Below are 14,038 nucleotides of genomic sequence, written 5' to 3'. Positions count from 1 at the left end.
AAAGAGAAGTGTTTAATGGGATAACGACAGCTTTTCAGAAGTCTAATCAAACTGAATTTCAGTTTTGAAAAGACATTAGAGTGTATCCCTAGAATCTAGGCACTTCAATGCGGTTAGGACTCTTTTGAACGAAACTAGTTCATTTGTAAAAGATAAGTCCAAAAAGGATTTGGGATTAGATGGGACTTTACTTTTAATTATGATCCAAATATAGTTATTTCAACTTATGCAAAATGTAGAAAAACATACTGAGTGATCTTGATGAACCAGGTTTTTCACTGAATCTAAATTTTCCAAGAAAATAGAGAAAATATCATTAAAATATTAATGAGTCATTTTAGTACATGGCACAAGAGTATACTATTGAAAGTATGAGACTGAGAAAACTCTAATCGAATTATATACAAAATTTAAAGATTTTCTAACCAAAAAAATTATTTTTTTATTCATTTTTTTAGTTTTTTTATTGTGAATTTTGAACTGGTCCTTTTAGTGATCTTAATTATCCCTAATTCTAACATGTTTTTTCAAAGTGATCTCTACTTAGAGTTTTTGTGAAGATGTCAGCTATTTGCTTGTCAGTAGCACAAAATTCCATAGTGATCAAACCTTTCTCATAATTTTCCCTCAAAAAATGATGCCTAACATCTATGTGCGTAGTTCTCTTATGATGAACCGGGTTCTTTGTCATACTAATGGCACTAGTGTTATCACATAATATAGAGATACAACCTACATCAATTCCAAAATACATTAGTTGTTGTTTGATCCACAACAAATAAGCACAATATGAGGTAACAACAATACACTCAGCTTCAGCAGTAGATAAGGCCACAAAATTTTGCTTTTTGGTAGCCCAAGACACAAGACATAAACCAAGAAAGTGTACCATACCTGAGGTGCTCTTTCTATCCACAAGAAAACATGCATAATCAGCATCAACATATCCTACTAGGTTAAAATTACTACCTTTTGGATACCAAAGACAAACGTCAGTTGTGCCTTTTAAGCATCTCAAGATTCTCTTAACAGCAGTCAAATGAGACTCCTTTGGATTTGCCTAAAATGAGCACAAGGGCCTACACTAAAAACAATGTCAGGTCTGCTAACATTGAGATATAAAAGAGAATCAATCATTCCCCTATACAGCTTCTGATCAACGGATGAACCAAGTTCATCTATATCTAATTTTGTGGTTGTTGCTATAGGAGTATCGATTTCTTTTGATTCTTCCATTTTAAACTTTTTAAGCAACTCTCTCACAAATTTCTGTTGATGGACCATAGTTCTATTTAATTTTTGTTTAATTTGTAAACCTAAAATGAAATTAAGCACATCCATCATACTTATTTCAAATTCACTCCCCATTAGTTTATCAAATTATTTACTTAGCTTATCAGTAGTTGCTCAAAAAATTATATCATCAACGTATATCTAAACTACCAAGAGATCTTTACCTTTTTTCTTCAAGAATAAAGTGTTATCAATTTTACCTGTCTTGTTGCCATGCTTAAGCAGGAATTATGATAATTTTTCATACCATTGGAGCATGATTGAGCCCGTAAAGTGCCTTGTCAAGCTTGTACACATGATCAGGACATTCCTTGCTTTCAAATCTCGGAGGTTGCTTAACAAACACTTCTTCCTTTAGATAGCCATTGAGGAAGGTACTCTTGACATCAATCTAATGGAGAGTGAATTCCATGTAAGCAGCAAAGTCTATAAGGAGTCTAATAGCTTTCAATCTTGTAACTGGAGCAAAAGTCTCATCATAGTCTACACCTTCCCTCTTGACTATACCCTTGAACCACCAATCTTGCCTAGTTCCTTGTAACTGTTCCATCTTCATCAAGTTTATTTCTGAACACCCATTTAGTACCAATTACTGATATGTCCCTGGGTCTTGGTACCAGATGTCAAACTTGACTTCTCTCAAATTGGTTGAGTGCATCCTGCATTGTATTCACTCAGTCTACATCCTGCAAAGTTTCAGCAATATTCCTAGGTTCAATAAGAGATAGAAAAGTATCAAAAGCACAAAGATTCTTCAAAGAAGATCTGGTTTTGATTCCAGAGGTTGGATTAGTAATTATGTTCTCAATGGGATGAGAACTTGGTACTTATAAGGTTTCAAAACTAGCTGGTTTCCTCTAGATGTTCCTCCAATGTTTTATTGCTAAGGAACATGTTCATGGACAGGTTCCATCGAGGTTTGAGATTCAGTTCCTCTTTGTTCAGTTCCCCCTATCAGGTTGCCCTGAGTAGAAGAACCTGTTCCATCACATGTTCCTTCTTCTGGTGCAGCTTCAGTCTAGGTTGTGATTTCATTTGAATTTCTTACCAGCCCAATTACTTCATCTTCATGTTCCTGTCTCTCATAAAGAATGTTAGTTTCATCAAAACCACATGTACACTTTCTTCTATACACATAGTTCTTGTGTTATAGATCTTATAAGCTTTACTGTGTGAAGAATATCCCAAAAATACTCCATCGTCACTTCTGGGATCAAACTTACCTAGGGAGTCTTTACCATTATTATGCACAAAGCACTTGTATCCAAATGCCCTACGATGGGATATATTTGGCTTTTCCCCTTTAAGTAACTAATAGGGAGTCTTCTCAATAAGAGGTCTAGTCATGCACCTATTTATGATGTAACATGCAACGTTCACAGCTTCTGCCCAGAAACTATGAGGCAGTTTACTAGAAAGAAGCATAGTCCTTGCCATTTCTTCCAACGTCATATTCTTTCTTTCAACTACACCATTTTGTTGTGGAGTCCTAGGTGCAAAAAAGTTATGATCTATGCCATGCACATTACAAAATTTAGCAAATTTAGCATTTTCAAATTCAATACCATGATCAGACCTAATTGATGCAAGTTGATTACCTAGTTGTTTTTGAGTTTTTCCAAAAAAAGAAATGAACATGTCAAATGATTCATATTTAGATGTTTGAAACAGTTTCCAAGTAAACCTAGAGTAATCATCAACAAGCACCATAACATATCTCTTACCACCTATGCTCAGAGTTCTCATTGGACCATATGGACCAGTTCCACCATTCTGGTGGTACTTACCATTTTCTTTCTTTTGAAAGAGGATCTTACCTGTTTCCCTCTTGCACAAGCGTCACAAACTTTGTCTTCCTTGAATTTAATGTTAGGCAGTCATATCACCAAGTACTTGGAGACTAGTTTGTTGAGTTGACTTAGAATATCATGTCCAAGTCTTTTGTACCAAAGGAGGGGATCATTATCCAACACACTTAAGCATGCGAGTTCATTATCAGAGAGTGTGGACAGATCCAAAATATATATATTGTTCACTCTTTTCCACTGCAAAACAATCTTGTAAGTGATAAGATTAGTCATAATGAATTTTCTAGAGGTGAATGCAACCATGTTACCTCTATCACACAATTGTGATACACTAATTAGACTGTATTTCAGTCCATCAATCATGTAGACGTTCCCAATACAATGAGTATCATTATTACCTGTTTTGCCAACCCTAATAATCTCACCTTTCTTCTCATTTCCAAAGGAGACATTAGCTCCTTTAAGGTCCTCAAGTAAAAGGAACTGGTTCTTGCTTCCTGTCATATGCTTTGAGCAGCCGCTATCCATGTACCATATTTGGCTGCTCTCCTCCACTTGTACATGCAAAAAGAAATCAGGGGTTAGTCTTAGGAACCCAAACTAGTTTGAGTCCCTTCCTATAGGCAAAAGGGTGAATCAGATTTTTTTTGCCCAACCTGGCAGCCTATTTTTCCCTTGAACAAATTCTTTTGGATAGCCTTTTCTTTTGCAGTGCATTCACTTTTATAATGACCAATTTTACCACAGTGTGTGCAAATTTTCTTCTTAGAAAGTGTGAGGTACTTGCTTTTGGGATCCCACTTAGGTGCAGGGGTCATGTAGCCAAGTCCTCTCTTGTTGCTACTATGGTGTTCGTGTAGCCATGAAAATGCATCGGAGGACCTGTTTCATTTACAAGTTCTATCTAGCTCATGCTTGACCTTGCTTAGATCCTCCTTTAGGACTCCCATATGTGCATCTCTTTTGTACAACTCATCTTTTATTTTTCCTACATTTTCTTCTAAAGTGATTTGTGTGTGATCAACTGTCTTTTTACCTGTTCCTAGTTTCAATTTTAAATTTTCATATCTAAGCTCTAAGACAATAGTGTCAAGTTCATGAACCTGGTGCTTCAACAAAGTATTTTTACTTTCACTTTCACTTTCACTAGCCCTAAGTTCCATATTTTTGCACTTAACGTTTAAAACTATGCACTCTTTTGACAGTTGTTCCTTTTTATTTTTTACATCCTCAGATTCATCAATTAGATCTAGAAGTAACTCAAGTAGTCTTTCTTTGGGAAAAAATTTAATCTTGTTATGAATTACACTTACCTCAGTTTCCTCATCAGATTCTCCAATTGCCATAAGTACTTGTTCATCCCATCTTCATCATCTGAGCTTTCATCTGAACTTTCTTCCCAAGCAACAACCATAATCTTGGTTGATCCTTTGTTTTTATTGGGTTGAACTTGTTCCTTCTTCCTGTTCCTTCGTTCAGCTCTTTCTTTCTTCCATTCAATTTCCCATCGAGGACAGTTCTTTCTATGGTGATCAGTCTTCTCACACTTGTAGCATCCTTCATTGATTTGCTTTTCAGGAACCTTGGGCTTGTTGTAGTTTACACTTTTTGAATGACCCTTTCCTCTCCTTAGGTACTTCTTGAAGTCCTTTATAATCATAGCCATTTCATCATCTTCTAGATCAGAAATTTCAGTGATTCTGAGCGCCAGGCTCCTTTCCTTCTTAGGTACATCCATTTTCATGATTTGCCTCCTAAGTTCATAAGTAGTAAGATTTCCAATCAACTCATCCAATGGGAGGGTGGAAATGTTCTTTGATTCTTGAATGGCAGTGATTTTGCTTTCCCAAGTAACAGGTAGAACCCTTGTCAAAATCTTCTCAACTCTGTCTTTTTCAGGAGTAATCCTTCCAAGAGACTTTAGTTCATTTGTCAATGTAGTGAACCTTGTGTACATCTCTTAAATAGTTTCCCCTTCCTTCATGGTAAAGTTCTCATATTGGGAATACGGTAGAGTTCCTCTGGACCTCTTCACTTGCGGTGTTCCTTCATAGGCCACTTGCGGAATGTCCCAAATTTCCTTAGCGGTGGTACAACTTTGGATTCAACTGTACTCATCTGGACCAAGTCCACAAACAAGTCATTTCTTGGATTTGGCATTCTTCCCCCATTTCCCAGGTCTTCAGTAATGCAGTCAGCTCTTGTCCTTGGCACATCTACTCCTTCAGCATTTTTCTTCAAGGTAGCCAATGGACAATCGATAACAATGTCCCATAGCTCATAGTCATCTCCGATGATGTGATCTCTCATCTTGTTTTTCCGCCAAGAGTAGTACTGGCCATTAAAGAGTGGTGGCCTAGCAGTGGATTGCCCTTTCTATTTTTCAGGTGGTGCACTCATCTTGATATATTCCTAAGGTGTTAGCCTCTTCAAGGATAACCCGCACTGATACCAATAGATGTTTTATACTTCAATGCCACACAAGAGGAGGGGTGATTTGTGTGGTGTCCAATTTTTGCGTGCACATATTATACAAGGACCTAGTTCTTCTATGTGTTCCTTAACCTACTGTTGCGGAAATAATAAATGCGGAATCTAAAGAACACACGTATTTTTACGTGGAAAACACCCGACTCAAAAGGTGAAAAAATCATGACCTACCGCTTAGTAGGATTTTTCCCAATACTTCACTAAATCAATAAGCCAAGACAGCATTTACAAAAACTCTTTGTAAAATTAAAGATTACTTCTAATCCCGTTGTAGCAACCAGCCTCTAACTGTTGCGACAACTTCAAGTTAACTGTAACTTGAAAACTCAAAGTACCTATTACAATTGCTTCTGGATAAAGCTGAAAAGTACAATATGAAAACACCTACTACAATTGAACTAGAATAAAAGACAGACACTTGGAATTGGTTCTTCTATCTGGTTCATGTAGCTTCAGGTTTGCACGCTTGAATCACACAAGAACTGCTTGCAAAATGCCTTGCTATTTTGCTCTCAATTCACATTTAACTTCTGCTTTTGTGCGTAACCTATAAAGTGAGAACATCCTGCATTTTATAGAGTTAGTAGAGTAGAAAATAACAAGAGTTCTAATGCTACTCTTCCTTGGTGGAACAGTTTTAGTTGTTCTCAACTTCTAACTCCTCCCTTATCTTGGATAGTGTTCTCTTTGAGTAAGGAGTCCTTCTCCTTATCAATTATGCAACTTTTTCGACAACCTTTTTGATCAGGAGATATCAAGTATACCAAGTTAAGCTTATCTCCTTCACGTGCAACCCATATGCTCGAATCTTGCCCGTGTCTATGTACACAAGGGATGGACCTGGTTCATGCCTGAGTTTCCTTTGTCAATCTTTAAAACAAATATTTACTTGGGCCAACAACTACTTATACGATAAGAAATTTTGCTATCTTAGGACAATTAGAGTTGCTGTCGCCGTTTACCGGGACTTGCTAGGTAGAAGACTGTATTTAAAGAGGACTGGTTACAAAAACGAGTAAATAGATTATCAATACATATTATGCTTCATAATATACATTGTACGTATTTGGTATTTTTTGTTCTTTGATGTTTCCAAAACTGCGATTCTATATAAAGAAATGGCTTGACATAATGAATTTTCGTAATCCGAACCAATGAAGTCTGTTTTTCTTAGGTGGAATTCTCCTCGCCGCCTTCTCTAAAATTACTTATTGTTCAGTTTCTTCAGGAAAATTGCTTTTCCATTATATTCATTGCAATATATTTAGTGGGATTCAGACTTGAAACCTCTTATAATCTCAAAAACTCTACTTTAACCACAAAGTCAAACTGTGCTGGAAATAGATAGTATAACAAATGTTGGACTAAATTCGGATAGTTTCCAATCATTGACACATCTATCTATATATTATTAAAAACTCTCTCCTTAATCCAAGTGATAGTCTAGAAAAAAATCATATGACATAAGTAGTTAATAATTAGTTATTTATTATTGTTTTTAATTTAATGCGTAATGGCTTCCTGACTACTTAAACTTGTAGGGCTTTTGAAAGCCGATACATGAACTTTGAATTTTCCCATTTGAACACTCAAACTTGAAAAAATGAGTACTAATAAATATTTTTGACCGTTGACCATGCCTATGTGGAAGCACTTCAGCTGACATGGCTAAACTGTGTGCAAATCACGCTGCCAACGCGCGTGAATAGTGTTGTTTTTACTTAAAAAATTAAAATTAGAATAAAATATAAATAAAAATAAAAAATGAAAAAGAAAAAAGAAGACTTTTCCACTTCGTTCGTCTTCCTAGCAAAACTCACACCCAAATTTTTCATTTCTCATCCTAATTTCTCTTCCCCTCCCCTTTCTCTGTTTTTTTCCCTTCATCTTCCCCTCCAAAGACCAATTTGCTAACACAGAAGGCTCTTCAATTTGTGACAAGAAGAAAATTTCATCACATTAGAGCTTGGAAACAGTCAAATTTCAAAAACAATCTCCATTATATAACAAATTATTTTACAGGATCATACTAATTTCTTTAAAAAAACAGTATTTGAGAATATGAACAGGTTACAATGATAAGAAAAAGGAAGTGGTGAGCAAATCCAGCTAAGTAGACTTTAAAAATTAGCTAAGAATTAAGATGCATAAAAAAGGCAAGACTGAAACAGAAAATCAGAAGCTGCTCAAACTCAATTTCCCAGATCAGAAACCCTAAAAACAGTCAAAATCCACTAAATCCACTATCGATTTTTCTCTTAGGCGTATTAAATTGATATCTTCTTCATCATCAAAATAGGTGTTTTCTTGTTTGAGTTTTTGGTAGGGAATTTGCGTGACAATGGTGGATATCATGTTTTGTAAAATAATGCAGAGAGACGTAGGTGAAGGAAGAAGAATGGGGCGGTTGGGTATTTCAGGCTTTTTTTCTTTTTTTTCTCCTTTTTGTATTTGTAACTTTTTTTCTGATTTTGTATTTAAAAATGGGATCCACAAATAACACATGACAAGTAATAAATAGCTTAGCATGAAGTATTGTACATGTCAGCGCAACTGGTATACACGCTCAGATGGATGTGTTTATTAGTACTCATTTTTTCAAGTTTGAGTGTTCAAATGGGAAAATTCAAAGTTTATGTATGGGCTTTCAAAAGCCCTACAAGTTTAAGTGGTCAGGAAGCCATTACGCCTTAATTTAAATATCTATAAAATAATAAAATAAAATTTTTTATAATAAAAAATAAAATTTTAAAAAAACTGTCCATTCATTTTCGTTTTTCTTTTTTGAAATAAAAAGTGTATTTATTCTTTAAAATTCAGAGAATATTATTGAGAATAATATAATAAAATTTAAAATAAAATTATTCTTTCAAGAGTAATAAAATATGTATATCTTCTATTATGTTACAAAAAAAAAAAGTAGCAGACAAAAATATTAAATAAGTAATATGCTAATAATTTCTATTAACAATGTAAGGGTTAGTTTATGTTAGTTAATTTTTTGTTTCATTTCTTTGAATCATTTTCGTTTTTGTGTTTTGAAATAAGAAGTATATTTATTCATTAAAATTCAGATAATATTATTGAGAATAATATAATAAAATTAAAAAATAAAATATAATATTTCAAGAGTGTCACACCTCCTTTTTCCCGAGGATATAGAGTTTTTCCAATTAAAGTGACATTATTCGAATTGGGATTATTTATTTGATTTAGAATCGTCACTTGGAATAATTATTTTGGTGTCCCAAGTCACTGATTTATTTTAAATCCCAAATCGAGGAAATTTTGACTCTGTTCTAAAGTCCGCGAATACAGAAGATCGGGTAAGAATTCTGTTAACCCGGAAGAAGGTGTGAGGTACTCCCGAGTTCTGTGGTTTTAACACAATCGCTCAACTATTAATAATTAGCCTAATTATCTGGTTTATTACATATTTGAAACCTATGGTGCATTTTTACCTTTAGACCGCTTTTAATTATTTATTTAATCACTTTTAGTATTTACGGAAGTTATTGAACAAGTCGCAATGGCGCGCACTCGTCTATTTTTGTACATATTGCGAATCGCGTCACATAAAATGCACCAGCGGTTTACAATATGTTTATTTTTATTATTATTCGAAGTTATGGTCGGGTCACATGAAATGCACATCCGAATTGAAATTTTCGTATCGTGACTATGCCAAGGAAATCGTACCTAAGATCACGATGATTTATTAATCGTGCCTTAAGTAATTTACGGTGTTCATAAGTAATTATTTCCTAAGATTCGGGATAAAATGTTGAGATCCAGGGATTATGAATTTATTTGGGAAAACATGTTCATTGATACGTTAGAAAACTAATTTTTGAAGTATGATGTTTCCTTGATTTCAAATGCAGTACGCTCGAAACAACGCTTTTAATAAAAATGGTAGTACATAACAAATGTGATAGTAAGCCAATTTTAATGAGTTTTGTACTTAGAGTTCGTGGTCTAATGAATTGGCCGAATAGAAATCAATTTGGCTTGAGACATGATACAAAACAATAGCAAATAAAGAAACGGGCAAAGGCTTGTTGTGAGCACCTAATTTTTGACAATATTTAATTTTTTTGTCACTTCTTCTATGTAAATATTTTAGGGGGTTTTAACATACAAATTTTTAGCTTTGTTATACTTTTTATTATAGGTTAAAAATACAAAATTTTAGAAGGTGAATTATTACTATTAATATTATTTTATTTTAATTCTTATTTTTAAATAATAATAAAAAATCCAAAAAATATTAATTTTTTGTTAAATTTTCGGGAGAGATTTAAAAAAATAAGAAAAAGGGAAGTATGGAATTAAAAAAAAAGTAAAAGTATGTGGAATTCTCTTTTAAAAAAGTAAAAGAAAGTGAAAAATTAAAAAAATAAAAGTAACGTTTTGTGGAAATTTTTAAAAATAAAAAGTAAAAGAAAGATGAAATTAAAAAATAATATAAAGGTAGCTGAAAATTTAAAAAAATTTAAATTAAAATAAAGTAGAATTTTTTAAAGAAAAGTAAAAGAAAGTGGATTGTTTTTTTAAGAAAAGTAAAATAAGTGAAATTCTCTTTTAAAAGGGTAAAAAAAAATGGGATTTTAAATAAGATAAAGGTAATTAAAGTTGGACTTTAAAAAATAAAAGTAAAGAAAGGTGGTAATTCTTTTTATAAAAAAGGAAAAGCAAAATGTAAGTGAGATTTCTTTTAAATAAAAAAATAAAGAAATTAAAAAAAAATCTGAATTTTTTTGAAAATTCTCCTATAAATAGAAGAGAAATATTTGATGAAAAGAAGAGAAGAGGGAAGAATATTGAGAGAAAACAAATTTTCTTCTTCTATGCTAAAGAGAATTTCTACTAGTTTTATTCTTTCTACCTATTTCTTTCAACAACAAAAAAAAAATATACAGTCATTCATTACCTTGTTTAAAAAAAATACCTCAAAAACAGGAGCTAAATCATACCAAAAATCAAATCCAAAAGCTTCAAACTCAATTTAAAAGATAGCCCAAAATACTAGCCCGAAAAGGTCGAAGTCGAGTTCGGTTCGAAAGGTTTCCGCTCGTTGCCTCTGATTGTGGTTCATTTGCACATTAAATTTATGGTTGTTTGCTCCATATGTATTGAATAAGATCTTCATCTATAAAAGGTTCATTCTTTTCTTAACCAATGTTTCCATTATTTTTCTTTCACCGTATTTCCTTTTGATTTGTATATTATATTTTGGTTATCTACCAACTTGAAAGATATGAACAAAAAAAATGAAGGAAGAGCATCAAGAAATAGAATTCGTGAAAGACAGAATGAGTTTCTTCAATGAGATTGTAGTTCATAGGGAAAGATAGGAAAATGTATTCAAAATGGAGAGAGAACGATGTAATAGCTTGGATCCAAATTAAAGGATGTTAAGTCAATAGCAAATTTGATACCGACATGGGTGATTAGGTCCATAATAACTCAAATCATATATTTCTTCAATAATAATTCCATATTCATAAATCATGACCTTGCAATAATCTCAAAGTAGTTTTAGGAAGAAACATAATCATGAATATTTGTAGTTTGCTTTAAATTGAATACAATCCTTTTAGAATAAGCGAGGCGCGCCATGCCAAATAAAATCTCAAATCTCATGGCCCTCATTTAATTAATTTTAATCCTTAGAAATCGAGGCGTGTCATTTAGTTGAATTTTCCACGGCCCTCGCAAACTTGAAAGTGCGTAGTTGTTTTAGGCGCGCTATTTTTTTTTTAAATAAAAATTAATTTCCTAAACTCTGGTGTGCATTTTATGTGACCCTAATTCAAATCTCAACAACGCTAGATAAAATGTGTCGTGGACAGCGGGTGCATTTCATGTGACGTGGTTCAATACATATTTTATATGACGTTGAATTTTTCCAAACAAAAAATTAATTAAAAGCGGCTAATAAGTTAAAAATATACCATAGGTTGAAACATGTTTTAAAAATCAGATAATAGGCTAGTTGTAATAGCTTAAGCGACCGTGCTAGAACCACGGAATCCGGGAATGCCTAACACCTTCTCCCGAGTTAACAGAATTCCCTACTCAGAATTTCTAGTTCGCAGACTTCAAAAGGAAAGTCGAAATTTCCTCGATTTGGGATTTAAAATAAATCGGTGACTTGGGACACCAAATAAACTATCCCAAGTGGCGACTCTGAATTGAATAATTAATCTCATTTCGAATTGTAAGCACGTGATTTTTGCCCAATATGAGAATTACTCCCCAAAAATTCAAAAATAAAATAATTTTCCTTGGTGTGCAATTTTGTGATATTTTGTGATATTTTGAATAATTATTTGTATTTGTCTGTGCATGTTTATTTGCTAAATTAATAAAAAAATATCAAAAATATATCGCATTTTGTATGTAGGATTTAATTCTATAATTTGTTAGTAATTAAGTTTGTTTACAAAAAAATAAAAATTTACAAAAATAGGCATCGTTTGCATTTTTAGCATTTAATGTCCAAATATACAATTTTATGCTTAATTATTACTTAATTGTGCGTTAATTGTTATTGGAAGTTAATTTGCACTTTTATAACTTAATTTAGTTCTTAATAATAATTTAAGTATTTTTATAATTTAGTTTTAGAGAAATAAAAAGAAGAAAAGAGAGCGAAAATATAAAGAAAGTCGGAATTGGGCCTCTTCTTCGATTTCAAGCCACAGGCCCAAAAAATGGCCCAATCTTCCCAAACGACCCAGTCCATTTCAAACCGGGTCAACCCGGTCCATAACCCAACACCCCCTATCTTGCATTTCAAAAAAAAAAAACAAAGCAAAACAAAACAAAACAAAAAAAAAGAAAAGGAAGAAAACCCTAAAAAATCCCTCTCTCTCATCCCCCCCCCTTCTCTTTCTCTCTTTTCTTCTTCTTCTTCAAGCATCCAAACACCCCATCCATGGCTGCCCTTCCCCCACCTCTTCTCCTTCACATACACACACACAACCACGGCAACACAACACACACACACCCGCCGCCCGTGTTTCTTCTTCTTCTTCAAGATCGCGAGTGTTTCTTCTTCTTCAAGTTCACGTTGATCGTTGCTTCTTCTTCTTCCTCACTTCATGATGCTGCGTGACTGCTTCGTCCAGCATCTACTGCTGCTCACGTTTTGCATTGCTGCTGCCCCGTCCGGCATCGCTTTCACGGTTGTCTGCTACCTCTCCTTCAAGCTCTTCGTTTGTCCGTTCGTGATCGTCTTCGGCGTCAAATGATTTTGGTGCAATATTTGTTTCCGGACAGATTTGTTTCCGTTCAAGTTCGTCATTGTTTCGATCCGGTTAGTGGGTTTTTGAGTTTCATTTTTTGCCCGTAATTTGTTTGATATTTTTCGGATCCAAAATCGATAAATGATTCAATTCTTGTTTTGTTTGTTCATCATTGAAATAATTTTTTTTTAGTTTGTTTATATGTTTGGTTGGTTTAATTTTCAGATTCAAATGAAATTTTAATTAATTGATTTTCAGTTTATTTCATGTTAATTTAATTTTTGCAAAAAAAAAGGAATTGTTAGTTTAGGTTTAATATTGTTAGATTTAGTTTAAATCGCTTGAATCCGTTGTTTGTTTAATATAGATTTCATTCATGATCATGTATCTTTGTTATATTTTTTTTGTTGGATTTAATTAAGAAAGATTAATTGATTATTTGAAGATTAGTGATTTGAATATGTTTATTTGTTTTGTTTAAGTTCAATTCGAAATTTGAATAAAGTTTGTTATTGTGGTTGAATCTTTTCATTCATGTTCATACTTTATTTGATTGATCTTGAATCCGAAATTTGTATAGTTTGATTTTCTTATTTCTTGTTTATCATTTGTGATTATTTCTTGAATTGGTCTCATAATCTTGTTTAAAGTTTAATATAAGAATTGTTTGTTGTAATGTTGTTAGAGTTGATTTTAAGTTCAATATTATTGAATTTAAGAATCTAAATATACTTGTTTGATTGTTGTTGTTTAAATCCGAAAAATAGGTTTGTTGTTGCTAAAAATATTGTTCAATCAAATTTTAGTTGTTCTTGGTTGTTCAATTTGTGTTCATGTGATTTGTTGTTGAAATGTTGTTAAAATCATGTTCATGTGATATTGTTGTTATGATGTTCATCCGTGTTCATATTGTTGTTTGAACATTGTTAGAAATTGATCATATTGTCTATATTTTGGTTAAGTTTGATTAATTGATGTGTTATAGCTGATGGGTAGTTTGGTAAATTTGTAATACGTTCAGGGGTAGTTTGGTAATTTCAGTAAGGTCGGAAGGGGTAGTTTAGGAATTGTACATTTTGTAATTGTTTATTTGAAGCATGGGGGACAAAATGAAATGGGGTGGGTTGTGATATGATTATTTAATATAAAGGGGGGACAAGATTTAATTTAAAGGGGAATCTTGCATTATTTTAA

This window comes from Nicotiana tabacum, chromosome 18 (assembly GCF_000715075.1).
Source record: "Nicotiana tabacum cultivar K326 chromosome 18, ASM71507v2, whole genome shotgun sequence".
Taxonomy (NCBI): Eukaryota; Viridiplantae; Streptophyta; class Magnoliopsida; order Solanales; family Solanaceae; genus Nicotiana; species Nicotiana tabacum.
Note: the sequence above shows the minus strand (reverse complement) of the source record.